The 14,645-nt window shown below is 46.6% G+C and overlaps 1 protein-coding gene across 1 annotated transcript in view; it reads left to right on the top strand.

The window, feature by feature from the left end:
• Positions 1-1,570: 1,570 nt before the first annotated feature.
• Positions 1,571-14,645, top strand: part of LOC120936417 (alpha-1,4-N-acetylglucosaminyltransferase-like) — a 62,319-nt gene continuing 49,244 nt past the window's right edge. The window contains exon 1 of the mRNA XM_040348727.1: positions 1,571-1,653. The gene's annotated coding sequence lies outside the window, so the exon portion shown is untranslated. The remainder of the gene's footprint in view (positions 1,654-14,645) is intronic.

Genomic DNA, 14,645 nt, shown 5'->3' on the forward strand with positions numbered 1-14,645 from the left:
GTTCTGAACTCCTTCTTTGAGGTATCTTCATTCCCCCGCAAAGACCAACACCCACCACTGCCACGACTACATGCTCAGCGCCACCTGCATAAAGAAAAAGGAGAAAGCATAAACACAAACCAACCACCAGAAACAAATCACCAAGCCAAAAAGGGAGGGTGGGTGGGAACTTTCCTAATGCCGTGTTAACTCGGGGGAGGGGCCGATTCTATTTAATACCTGCTGTCCCCTCCCCGCTGCCCTCTTATCCAATCCCTTCCCCACTACTAAACACTGTGTCCCTGTTAACCCTGTCATGTCCGGCCCTCCGCTCACTGCATTCTTTTGTTCTTTTGCTCCGGGCCTTTCTTACTGGAGGAAGAGGACATAGAAAGGAGTTATTTTTTCTCATTTACCCCCACGTAACTTCTCACTGTAATATGAAAATATGTTTTAGAGTAATAAAATAGCATTTGAAAAGTATTGCTGATGTACTGTAAAACCATAAAATTATGCACATGTACAGTATAACAATTGATTTTATTGTCTTCAGCTTCTTTAACTGCTTGCCGACCAGCCGTTATACGGCGGCAGGTCGGCTCTGCTGGGCGAGAGCACGTAGCTATACGTCATCTCGCCGAGCAGCCAATAGGGGCGCGCACGCCCCTGGAGGCGAACGCGCGCCCCCTGTTCGCTCCTGACTCCCCCGCGCATGCCTGGCTGGCGCGATCGGCGCCGGGCACCCGCGATCGCTCGTTACAGAGCAAGAACCGGGAGCAGTGTGTGTAAACACACAGCTCCCAGTCCTGTCAGGGGAGAAATGCCTGAACAGCGATCAGTTATGTATGTATGAACAGCGATCAGTTATTTCCCCTACTGAATCCACCCCCCTACAGTTAGAACACACCCAGGGAACATACTTAACCCCTCCCCCCCTAGTGTTAACCCCTTCCCTGCCAGTGGTATTTTTATAGTAATCAATGCATTTTTATAGCACTGATCGCTATAAAAATGCCAATGGTCCCAAAAATGTGTCAAAAGTGTCCGAAGTGTCCGCCATAATGTTGCAATACCGAAAAAAAATCGCTGATCGCCGCCATTACTAGTAAAAAAAATATGTTAATAAAAATGCCATAAAACGACCCCCTATTTTGTAAACGCTATAACTTTTGCGCAAACCAATCAATAAACGCTTTTTTTTTTTACGAAAAATATGTAGAAGAATACGTATTGGCCTAAACGGAGGAAAAAAATATTTTTTTTATATATTTTTGGGGGATATTTTTTATGGTAAAAAGTAAAAAATATTTTTTTTTTTTTCAAAATTGTCGCTCTATTATTGTTTATGGCGCAAAAACTCAAAACCGCAGAGGTGATCAAATACCACCAAAAGAAAGCTCTATTTGTGGGGAAAAAAGGACGCCAATTTGTCTGGGAGCCACGTCGCACGACCGTGCAATTGTCAGTTAAAGCGATGCAGTGCCGAATCGCAAAAAGTGCTCTGGTCTTTGACCAGCAATATGGTCTGGGGCTTAAGTGGTTAACTGCTTCTATGTACTGCCTAAAGAGGCCGGTCTAAGCACAGCAGCACAAAACAACCATGACTTGCTTTTCCTGATCATACAGTTCAGTGCGTTTCATGACTCGTTTACAGGCAGAGTCTCTGCAGTCCAGGTATGGCACTCCTGCATGGATTTCAATTTGTTACTTTATAGTATAGAAGTAACATGATTCTAAAGTTTTTGTTCATTTGCAAGAGCTGAGCAGCCTTTTTACCAAATGGCTGAGAATGGATCGCACGTGTGTCTCTAGAGATGTGTGTGTATACAATATGTGTGGCTTTCCACCCTTGGACTGTGTTTATCAAAGCTTAGCTTTAGGCTACATTCATACGGCCATAAAACAACACGTTTACAAGCATTTTTTATTTATGGATCTGAACGCAGTTGCATTGTTTTCAATGGAGACAGACAGATCCATAAACATAGGTGTGTGCACCCCAAATGTATTAAAACATGGACAGTGTCAGTAGAGCAGTGGACTAGTCAGTAGAGCAGAGGTTGGTGTCAGGGACGTGGACAGTGTCAGTAGAGCAGTGGACTTGTCAGTAGAGCAGAGGTTGGTGTCAGGGACGTGGACAGTGTCAGTAGCTTTTTATTTTTATTATTTTAATCTTTTTATTTAAAAATAAATACATTTAGGAGCCCCATTCGGGGGGCATTGGTGCCATATTAGCAAGGGGAATCTGCACCTCAAGTGGTGATTAGGGTGTGCCCAGGCACACCCGGAACACCCCCTGCACACACCTATGTCCATAAACATGCACTACCTTCAGATCTGTAACACAAAATTCAAAAATATGCATCTAAGGACAATTGCTAATGCATGTATACTATTAGGTAGATTCAGGTAGATTGGAATATCTTTAGGGCAGCCTAGCTTAGCCTGTTTAGGCTACACCGCCGTAAATTAAAGCAGGAGTTCTCCCATAAATGTTTTTTTACCCTTAGATTGATGCTCATTTAGTCTAGGGGAATGGGCTAGTTGTTTTAAAATCCGAGCAGTACTTACCGTTGTAGAGGGCGATCTTCTCCGCCACTTCCGGGTATGGGTCTTCGGGACTGGGCGTTCCTTCTTGATTGACAGTCTTCCGACAGGCTTCCGAAAGGCTTACGACGGTCGCATCCATCGCGTCACGAGTAGCCGAAAGGAGCCGAACATCGGTGCGGCTCTATACTGCGCCTGCGCACCGACGATCGGCTACTTTCGGAAAATCGTGACGCGATGGATGCGACCGTTGGAAGCCTGTCGGAAGACTGTCAATCAAGAAGGAACGCCCAGTCCCGCAGCCCATACCCGGAAGTGGCGGAGAAGATCGCTCTCTAAAAAGGTAAGTACAGCTTCGATTTTAAAACAACTAGCCCATTACCCTAGACTAAATGAGCATCCATCTAAGGGTAAAAATAGCAATTTACCGGTGAACCTCCGCTTTAACTAGGCTAGTAGTGATTTTCAATCTACTTACTGGCTAATCTACGGGGGCGTAGCCTCAAACGAGCGGGCGTAAGGGAGCCTAATTCAAATGACTTGGAGGGGGGCGTGTACCATGGTAATGAGGCTTGACCTCACGTTTTTGAAGTTTTTTTACACTGCGCATGCTGCGGGCGACTACATTTCCCAGTGCGCATTGCGGCTAAGTACGCCGTACGGCCTATTGATTTCGACGTGGACGTAAACAACGTAAATCCCGATTCGCGGCCGACTTACGCAAACAAAGTAAAAATTTCGAATTTTGCGGCGGGAACGGCGGCCATACTTAACATTACTATTCCACTAGAGCATAGCTCTAACTTTAGGCGGCCTATCTCTTACGTAAATGGCGTAAAAGTACTGCGACGGCCTGGCGTTCGTTCGTGAATCGGCGTATCCCCTCATTTACATAATCTATGCCGGCCGCAATGGAAGCGCCATCTAGCGGCCATCAACAATATTGCAATCTAAGATAGGACGGCGCAAGCCGTCGTATCTTAGATATGTTTAAGTGTATCTCTGTTAGAGAATACGCTTAAACATAGGTCGGTGCAGATTCAGAGTTAGGTCGGCTTATCTGTAGATAAGCCGGCCTAACTCTTTCTGAATCTACCTATATGTATTCTTTTATAAAAAAAAAACTAAAAATTTAAAATAAAATTGTATGCATTTAAAACTGATCTAAAGGCAATAATCATTTACAGAGGAAGTTTTGTTACAGAAAAACATCAGTAAACTTTTACCAGCTGTATGAATGTACCCTTATGACACGTACACGCGGAATTTTCGACAACAAATGTTCGATGTGAGCTTGTTGTCGGAAAATCCGATCGTGTGTATGCTCCATCGGACATTTGTTGTCGGAATTTCCGACAACAAATGTTTGAGAGCTGGTTCTCAATTTTTCCGACAACAAAAGTTATTTTCGGAAATTCCGATCGTCTGTAGCCAATTCCAATGCACAAAAATCTTACGCATGCTTGGAATTAATTTGACGCATGGAATCATTGAACTTAATTTTTCTCGGCTCGTCGTAGTGTTGTACGTGACCACGTTCTTGACGTTCTTTTGTGTGACCGGGTGTATGCAAGACAAGTTTGAGCAAACAATACGTCTGAATTTTTTTTTTTGATGTCAGAATGTCCGATCGTGTGTACGCGGCATAAAAGTCAGGCAGTTTCAGGCATGTACATGATCTGTTTATTCTTGATTGACTTAACAGCATTGGTTTTCTTACCTGTATAGTATCAATAACAAGACTACAAAGGTAGGATGGCAGTGGCAAGCGCCAACCTGATCTGATGAAGAATGATAGTTGGATAATAGAGTGCCCTAGGTTTTTAGACTCCATGAGAGCAAAGCATAAATTATGCATATTATCTCTATTGATACGCTGCGTAATTTAAAATTTCCCGCGTCGTATCTTTGTTTTGTATCTACAAAACAAGATACGACTGCATCGGGGATCGATCCGACAGGCGTACGTCTTAGTACGCCGTCGGATCGTAGATGCATTTTTTCTGCCGGCCGCTAGGTGGCGTTTCCGTCGAATTCTGCATCGAGTATGCAAATTAGCTAGTTACGGCGATCCACGAATGTACGTCCGGCCGGCGCATTTTTTTACGTCGTTTGCGTTTGGCTTTTTTCGGCGTATAGTTACCCCTGCTATTATGAGGCGTACTCAATGTTAAGTATGGCCGTCGTTCCCGCGCCGAATTTTGAATTTTTTACTTTGTTTGCGTAAGTTCACGAATACGGCTGTACGTCATTTACGTTCACGTCAAATCCAATACGTCCTTCCGACGTAATTTGGAGCAATGCACACTGGGATATTTTACGGACGGCGCATGCGCCGTTCAAAAAAAACGTAGAAAACGCGGGGTCAAGTCAAATTTGAATAAAACACGCCCCCAACATCCCCATTTGAATTACGCGGCCTTACGCCACAACACATACGTTACGCCGCCGTAAATAAGGGCGCAAGTTCTTTCTGAATACAGAACTTGCGCCCAAAGTTACAGCGGCGTAACGTATCGGGGATACGTTACGCCAGCAGAAAGATCCACTGATCTTTCTGAATCTGGCCCATAATTTACAAACATAAGTGTAACAAACCATAATGTTATTGTACACATTGTTTACTAAAGTATAACTAAAAGCAAAACTTTTTTTTTTCACTCTTTGAATAGAGTATGGGGTTTAGAGCACTAGAACACCTGTTTTTTTATCACGGTCTGTGTCCCTGAGATTCAGCCCTGGTTCACACTGGTACCATTTATTTGACATGTCAAATCGCATGTCAAATCAGTAGCATTTTCCGGCAATGGCACCGTCATAATCGGTGCGACACCGCATCTGCGCCGCTGCACTGATTTCAAAAAGTAGTTTCTGTACTACTTTTTGCAATTATGGCACAGATGTCTCTGTAATCACGGCCGAAATTGGGACTGACAGGCGGGAGTGAAATCGTGCGAGTTCAGCTCAACTCGCACAGCTTCATTCCCTCAGCCCAGCGTGAACCTGGGCTCACAGAGATTCACGCTCTTTATCGTTCCTGTTTACCGTCACTGACTGGGACAGGGGTTATAACTTTCTCTTACTTTATCCATAATGAAAAAAAAAACGTTTGCCTTTAGTTCTACTCTTAGCAATATAGGTGATTCAGTTAGATTATGGTTTACAAAATGCCTAACTCCCAACTGTCCCAGATTCCAAGGGACTGTCCCTGATTTGGAGCAATGTCCCTTTGTCCCTCATTCCTCCTCATTTGTCCCTCATTTTGGTCTAATCTATACAGTTGTATATAAAATGCACTTTTTATCTATTAAAAGGTGTTTTCCAGCGCTAAACCTTTCATTTGATTTCTAAATTGCGGCATTTGTAAATTCCAAAAGCCAATATAAAGGAATAGTAGTTGTAAAAAGGCACTTGTGGGTTTAACTAATCTTGTTTTTTTGTACAATTCCCCTTTAAGGGGGTGTGACCGGGTGGTGTCTTCTATGCCTGCATACTTTTGCTGATAGGTGTCCCTCATTCCCATCTCAAAATGTTGGGAGGTATGCAAAATGTGGGAATTAAAGTGTATATCTGGGCACAAAGAAATACTAAAAATACTAAAATACCAGTTTTGCTATTAAATAGGTATTAAAGTGATTCTAAATGCAGAAGGTTTTTTTTTTTTTTATCCTAAAGCGGTTGTATATATTCAATAAGGGAAATTCGCTCCCTCACTTTTCACGACTTCCCTTTTTCTTTTTCCTTTTTTTTTCCTCTACCCATTTCCCCTCCCCCCCCGCTCCCTCCCTCTCCTTTTTTTCTCCTCTCCACCATGGGTATTATGGCCTTGTCCCCAGATGTCTCCCATGGAAAATATAAAGGGAAAATTAGACATGGGAGTATAATGGAAGGGAGAAACTCCAGTAGTAGTATTGGTAGAAGATGTCTCCTCTCCTCTTTCTTTTTTTCTTCTTCCTGGTATAAGGGGTATTTATTGAGACCATATATGTTGTTAGTCTGTATGTTGTTTTTATGTTATATTTATTGTATTGTCTTGGAAAAAAAAGTAATAAAATAATTTTGTAAAAAACAAAAAAAAATAAAAAAAATAAAGCGGTTGTATAGTCCCAAAAGCTTTTAATTTTCTTAGTCACCTGTAAGGCCTCGTACACACGACAGAGTTTCTCGGCAGAATTCACAGAGAAACTCGGTCAAACCCGGATTCTGCCGAGAAACTCTGTCGTCTGTACACTTTTGGCTCGATGGAGCCGCCGAGGAACTCGTCGAGAAAATAGAGAACATGTTCTCTATTTTCTCGTTGTTCTATGGGAGAAGGCGGCCCGCCGAGCTCCTCGGCGGCTTCATCCCAGAACTCGACGAGGAACTCGACGTGTTTGGCACGTCGAGTTCCTCGGCCGTGTGTACGGGGCCTTAGGCATACTAGCTCATTATGAAATACTTACCTTAGAACGAGGCATCGGTAACTCACCTGGTCCACGCCAAGGGAGATAACATCTTGACTCGGCATGTCTTCTGGGTATCGCGGCTCCATGCGCGCGGGAGACATCTTTCCGGCAAGGTCCGGTGTCTGCCGAGCCTTTAGCCGAGAATCCCCTGTGCGCATGCGCCGCTGCAGCCAGCGGCTCATTGCTAGGGGAATATCTCCTAAACTGTAAGGCCCCATACACACGAGGCGGATATATATACATCCCAGGTGTTGTACATATATTTATACACTGTATAGTTTAGCTAGATCAGTTCTTCCTAATTTACTGTGCTAGCTGCAGTATTCTCACGTGGTGTATTGCCCGTGTGCTCTGTAGTTTGCACCTAAAGCTACTTGGTGTGTACTGCACTTGTGCTCTGTAGTTTGCACCTAAAGTTACTTTGTGTGTACCAGTACTGCACTTGTGCTCTGTAGTTTGCACCTAAAGCTACGCGGTGTGTACTGCACTTGTGCTCTGTAGTTTGCACCTAAAGTTAATTTGTGTGTACCAGTACTGCACTTGTGCTCTGTAGTTTGCACCTAAAGTTACTTTGTGTGTACCAGTACTGCACTTGTGCTCTGTAGTTTGCACATAAAGCTACTTGGTGTGTACTGCACTTGTGCTCTGTAGTTTGCACCTAAATCTACTTGGTGTGTACTGCACTTGTGCTCTGTAGTTTGCATCTAAAGTTACTTTGTGTGTACCAGTACTGCACTTGTGCTCTGTAGTTTGCACCTAAAGCTACCTGGTGTGTACTGCACTTGTGCTCTGTAGTTTGCACCTAAATCGACTTGGTGTGTACTGCACTTGTGCTCTGTAGTTTGCACCTAAAGCTACTTGGTGTGTACCAGTACTGCACTTGTGCTCTGTAGTTTGCACCTAAAGCTACGCGGTGTGTACTGCACTTGTGCTCTGTAGTTTGCACCTAAAGTTAATTTGTGTGTACCAGTACTGCACTTGTGCTCTGTAGTTTGCACCTAAAGTTACTTTGTGTGTACCAGTACTGCACTTGTGCTCTGTAGTTTGCACATAAAGCTACTTGGTGTGTACTGCACTTGTGCTCTGTAGTTTGCACCTAAATCTACTTGGTGTGTACTGCACTTGTGCTCTGTAGTTTGCATCTAAAGTTACTTTGTGTGTACCAGTACTGCACTTGTGCTCTGTAGTTTGCACCTAAAGCTACCTGGTGTGTACTGCACTTGTGCTCTGTAGTTTGCACCTAAATCGACTTGGTGTGTACTGCACTTGTGCTCTGTAGTTTGCACCTAAAGCTACTTGGTGTGTACTGCCCATGTCCTCTGCAGGTTTCACCTAAAGCTACGAGGTGTGTGTACTGCCTTTGTCCTCTGTAGGCCATTAATATGTCTGGAAGGACAACAAGGAGAGGCAGAGAGACACGAGGGCAAGCAGGCTCTGCATCTAGAGGCAACAGTGCTGGTCGTGGACACGGTGCATTCTCATCAGCACGTGGCCGTTGCACACGCTCGTCCTTGTTTTCGGCAGGTGGCTGCGTTGAGCCGCAACATGCCGAAGACTTGGTAGAGTGGATGTCCAAGCCGTCCTCATCCTCTCTCACCCAGGCTCAGGGTACTTTGTCTGGCAAAGTAGCTGCCAAGGCGTCCTCTTCCCTCTGCTCAATGGCCTCACTCACTCCTTCCCTAGCCCCACCATGTCCTCCTGAGGAGTCCCCCGAACTGTTTGACCACAGTGTTGGGTCCATGCTGCATGAGGATGCGCAGCGTTTTGAAGGCTCCGATAATGGTGCACAGATAGAGGAAGGCAGTAACGTGAGCCCAGAGAGAGGGGGTGCCCAAGAAGGACAGCAATCTGGCAGTCATGTTCCCCCAGCTGCAGCATACTGCCAGGTTTTCGACAGTGATGAGGAGGGAGGGGATGATGAGTTCGCTGACTCTACGTGGGTGCCTGAAAGGCGAGAGGAGGGGGAGGAGTCACAGGCACATCTCCAACGAGGCAGGATGCCCTCCAGGGGCCAGCTTAAGAGCAGCACACCGACTGCATCACAACGCAGATCTATGCATGTGCAGGGCGCTGCTGTGTCTCAGCGTTATTCCAAAAGTTCTTTGGTGTGGGCCTTTTTTGAGACGAGTACATCAGATTGCACCGCTGCTATTTACAACATATGTCTCAAGCGTATCTCGCGTGGCCAAAACATCACCCGCTTGGGCACCACATGCTTGACCAGACATACAGTATGTGGACCTGCCATGCAGTTCGTTGGCAAGCGTACCTCAAAGACCCACACCAAAGAACAAAGCGGACCTCCCCTTGTCCCTCATCAGCTGGGATCTCCAACCCCACTATACCCTCAGTCCTCTCTGAAGCCTGCACTGATAGGACTGATGGTGTAGAATTAGTTGTGTCACAGCCTAGTACATGCAGGCAATCTACTATCGGTACGCCAATGGCAGATTGTACCAGGCAAATTTCTCTGCCCCAGCTGCTGCAGCACCGAAAGAAGTACTCTCCCAGACATCCACATGCCCAGCGGTTGAATGCTAGCTTAGCTAAATTGCTAGCACTTCAACTGCTGTCTTTTCAGTTGGTAGATTCTGCCCCCTTTCGTGAGTTTGTGGAATGTGCGGTACTTCAGTGACAAGTTCCCAAACGCCACTTTTTCTCACGGAAGGCGATTCTGGCTCTACCAGCATGTGGAAGGCAATGTCCATGCCTCGCTGGACAGGGCGGTCAGTGGTAAGGTGCATATTACAGCTGACTCATGGTCCAGCAGGCATGGATAAGGATGTTACCTATCTTTTACGGCGCTTGGGTGACTCTGCTGGCAGCTGGGAAGGACGCAGGACAAGGTACAGTAGTGTTGGAGGTTGTTCCGCCACCACGCCTCCAAAATGCTACTACTGGTTGTGACACACCTCTCTCCTCCACCCCCTCCTCTTCTTCCTCTGTGGCCTCTTCCTGTGCTGATGTGTCCTCGGAACCAGCGGTGCTCCGTAGGCGTTCAAGGGGCTATGCAGGTACGCAGGCAAAGAGATGCCATGCAGTGCTTAAGCTGGTGTGCTTTGGGGCAGGAGCCACACTGGGGCACTCTGCAGAGGCAGGCTCAGAGGTGGTTGACGCCACGCCAGCTTATGCCAGGAATGGTGGTTTGCAACAATGGTACCAACCTCCTCTCCGCCCTGCGACAGGGACACCTGACCCATGTGCCCTGTTTTGCTCATGTCCTTAATTTGGTGGTGCAGTGGTTCTTGGGCAGGTACCCGGGCTTACAGGATGTCCTGAAACAGGCCAGGAAAGTCTGTGTGCATTTCCGATGGTCATATAATGCCAGTGCTCGGCTGGCAGACCTCCAAAGGGAATACAACCTGCTCAAGAACCGCCTAATCTGTGACATGCCCACAGGGTGGAATTCTACGTTGGCCATGCTGCAGCGGCTGCACACGCAGCAGAGGGCCATCAATGAGTATCTGTGCCAATATGGCAGCAGAACTGGGTCAGGGGAGCTTGTTTTTTTTTTCCCACGCCAGTGGGCCTTGATCAGGGATGCATGCACTGTCCTGTCACCATTTGAGGAGGCCACGAGGATGGTGAGCAGTGACAGTGCATGCATCAGTGAGACTGTCCCTCTTATTCACATGTTGGAGCACACACTGCGTGGAATAATGGATAGGGCCCTTGAGGCAGTACAGAAGGAGGAAGAGGCGGACTTCCTTACCTCTTAAGGTCCCCTTTATCCAGACAGTGGTCCTGCTTGCCCGCCTATCACACAGGAAGAGAACGAGGAGGAGGATTGTGTCAGCATGGAGGTGGAGCCTAGCACTCAGCATCAGCAGCAGCAGTCTTCAAGGGATCAATTGCAGTCCCAAGGAACCCATGGACTTGAAGTGGCTGGGATGAGGTGGCTGCAGATCATTTCGTCCTCAGTGACCCAGAGGACTCCACACTGAATGCCTCAGCAAACCTTCGCTGCATGGCCTCCCTGATCCTGCAAAGCCGGCATAAGGGTCCTCATATTCGTGGTATCAAGGAGAGGGATCATTACTGGCTGGCAACTCTCCTTGATCCACGTTACAAGAATAAGGTTGCGGGGCTTATCTTGCCGGCGCAGAGGGAGCAGAAGATGAAACATCTTCGGGAGGCCTTGCAGAAAGGTCTGTGCAATGCGTTCCCAGAGACTGGGGGGTTACAAAATCCAGGTCCTGGACAATGTGTTGCTGAGGCTTCAGTGTATACTGCTGTTCAAAGTATATAGGGCCAAAGGGGCTTGTAATGACCTGGGGGGAGGGGGGCGGGGAAACCCATTCTATTTTTCTCAGTGATTTTCATCCATATTGCAGGGACCAAACATTACATTAAAGCCGCAAGCAGTCTTAAATTACATTTTTCTAATTTTGTGCAGGGACAGTTCTAAACACGTGCCACTACTATAGACACCCAGCAGGTACGATATTTAAAGGAATTTTTCATTTTTTTTTTCACTTTAAGCATCATTAAAATCGCTGCTCCAGAAAAAACTACCGTTTTTAAAACTTTTTTTTCCATTGATACATGTTCCCTGGGGCAAGACCCGGGTCCCCAAACCCATTTTCCGACAATAACTTGCATATTGGGCTTTAAAATGAGCACTTTGAATTAGAACGTTCGAGTTCCATTGACGTCAATGGGGTTCTAAATGTTTGCGGGAACGTTCGGTCCGTTCAAAGGTTCTGGTGCGAACTGAACGGGGGGGGGGGGGGGGGGGGTGATCAGCTCATCCCTACTCTCTGGGCGGCTGCACAATCCTCCTTCTCTGCTCGCTTCCCAGGTGCATGAGGGGAGGGGGATGAACTGATGGAGGGGGGTTATCCTGAGCAGGTCTGTACTGATGGAGGGGGGGTTATCCTGAGGGGGGTCTGCACTGATGGAGGGGGGGATTTCCTGAGGGGTCTGCACTGATGGAGGGGGCATTTCCTGAGGGGGGTCTGCACTGATGGACGGCCGGGGATTTCCCAAGGCTTGGTCTACACTGATAGAGGGGGGATTTCCTGAGGGGGGTTTGCAATGGAGAGGGGAGGTTATCCTGAGGGGGGTCTGCACTGATGGAGGGGGGGATTTCCTGAGACCCCCTTGGCCTGCAAGAACTCTGCCATCCCTGCCATGTGCCCAGACCTGTTTGTGGATTAACCTTTTTTGCCTGCAAGAACTCTGCCACCCCCCTGTTATGTGCTCAGTCCTGTGTATAGATTAAACCCTTTTGCCTGCTAGAACTCTGCCATCTTCGTTGTGTGTCCAGTCCAGTCCGTGTGCAGGTTAACCCCTTTTGCCTGCTAGCACTCTGCCATCCTCGTTGTGTGTCCAGTCCAGTCCGTGTGCAGGTTAACCCCTTTTGCCTGCTAGAACTCTGCCGTTCTCGTTGTGTGCCCAGTCCATGTGCAGATTAACCCCTTTTGCATGCAAGAAGTCTGCCGTCCTCGTTGTGTGCCCAGTCTGTGTGGGGATTAACCCATTTTGCCTGCAAGAACTCTGCCATCCCTGTGTGTAGATAAACCCTTTTGCTTGCCATAACTCTGCCATCCTTACAATGTGCCCCACCCTGTATTACTGGCTTAACCCTTTGTCTGCCTAAAATTCATGCTACCTAGCTGTGAGCGGCCGATTTCCTCCCTGCTGTTACTAGCAGGATGCTAGAGAACATGTAGAGGAAGAAAGAAGAAAGAATGAAGTGGTAAGAAATCAAGTCCGTCATTGTCGGCACCCCCCTTCTCCCTCGCTTCTAATCTCAACTTCCAACTTCTAACCCCCCCCCCCCCCCATCTCATCTTACTGTGCGATGACAGTGTGTCAACAGACATTCGGATGATAATCACTACTTATACTGTGCGATCATAACACTGACTGTGTCATACATTCAGGGGTCGCCACTACCCCCCCCCCCGCTTCTCACTACTCATACACTTATACTGTGCGATCATAACACTGACTGTGTCATACATTCGACGATCGCCACTATCCTTCCCCCCCTTCTCATTACTCATACAATTATACGGTGCGATCATAACACTGACTGTGTCATACATTCTGCGATCGCCACTACCCCCCCCTGCTTCTCACTACTCATACACTTATACTGTGCGATCATCATAACACTGACTGTGTCATACACTCGGCGATCGACCCCCCCTTTCTCTTCACACAGTATAAGTTGTATGACACAGTCAGTGTTATGATCGCACAGTATAAGTGTATGAGTAGTGAGTAGCGGGGGGGAGGTTGGGTTTAATTTGTAGTGGGGATCGCCGAATGTATGACACAGTCAGTGTTATGATCGCACAGTATAAGTGTATGAGTAGTGAGAAGGGGGGGGGGGGGGTGTGGCGATCGCCGAATGTATGACACAGTGAGGCCGCGTACACACGACCGGTCCAAACCGATGAAAACGGACTGAAGTTAAGTTTCAGCTGTCCAAACTGACCGTGTGTACGGCCCATTGGTCTGTTGTCCTTCGGACAAAAATTTGAGAACTTGTTTTAAAATCGAACCGATGGACGGCTGACCATCGGTCAAAACCGATGGTTAGTACACAAAAGCATCGGTTCAAAACCCGCGCATGCTCAGAATCAAGTCGACGCATGCTTGGAAGCATTGAACTTCGTTTTTTTCAGCAGGTCGTGTGTTTTGAATGTTTGATTGTGTCATACATTTGGCGATCGCTTATCTTCTTTTAATGAGTGCTGTAATATTGATTGTCCATTTACTTTGCAGAGAGGTTTGCATAAGGGATGGCAACTTCCTCTGCCGTTGCTATGGAGACCTGACCAGAAACCTATTACACGGCTTGTGTAGCACTGAGCATGTGCGAGAGCTGCATAGCTGAAATCCAGGAAGTAATACAGTCTGGCTTCAGATGCCCACACTTAAGATGGCTACGGTCTAATGCTAGTTTATAAACTTTCAAAATGCTATAATAACCTAACAAAACGGACCTTAGTTTACAGACTAACTTTACTAGAATACATTAAGCTTGTGTATTATAGGGGTATTTTTATTTAAATAGTGTCATTTTGGCCGGAACACCGCTTTAAAGATCAAACATTTCCTGCTACTCGGGGACTTCAACCTCTGGGCAAACTCCTCACAGGACCGCGGACGCTTGCATTGACCACTTGGAAGGCTTAGGTCTGCAGCAACTGGTATGCGGTCCAACACATGTTTCAGGACACACACTCGATCTTATCTCCAGTCAAGACTTGGATATTAACACACTGGAAAATGAGCCCCTAACCTGAACAGATCACCATGCAATAAAATTCAAAATCACTACAAACGCCCCCCTGAAAAAAACAAACAAACCCATTAACAACACACTGGACAAGATCTCAGAAAAAGCTACACTCGGAGCACTTCAAAACTACATTAGGCAACAAAATAAAAACAATTGATCAACATCAAACAGCAACGGAAACACTCAACTCTATCAACAAGGCTCTACTACAGACAGCAGACATAGTAGCGCCGAAACGCAGAACGCTCATCCCGAAAAACAACTCCAGTTGGTTTAACGACAAGCTCACGTTGTTAAAACAAGAGCGCAGAAGAGCGGAAGCAGCCTGGAGAAGAAGCTCAACAGAGGAATACCACAATATTTACAAGTTATTAACTAAGAAATATCACAAAGAGATCTTCAAAGCTAAAAAATAT

The sequence above is a fragment of the Rana temporaria genome, chromosome 4, assembly GCF_905171775.1.
Source record: "Rana temporaria chromosome 4, aRanTem1.1, whole genome shotgun sequence".
NCBI classification, from domain to species: Eukaryota; Metazoa; Chordata; class Amphibia; order Anura; family Ranidae; genus Rana; species Rana temporaria.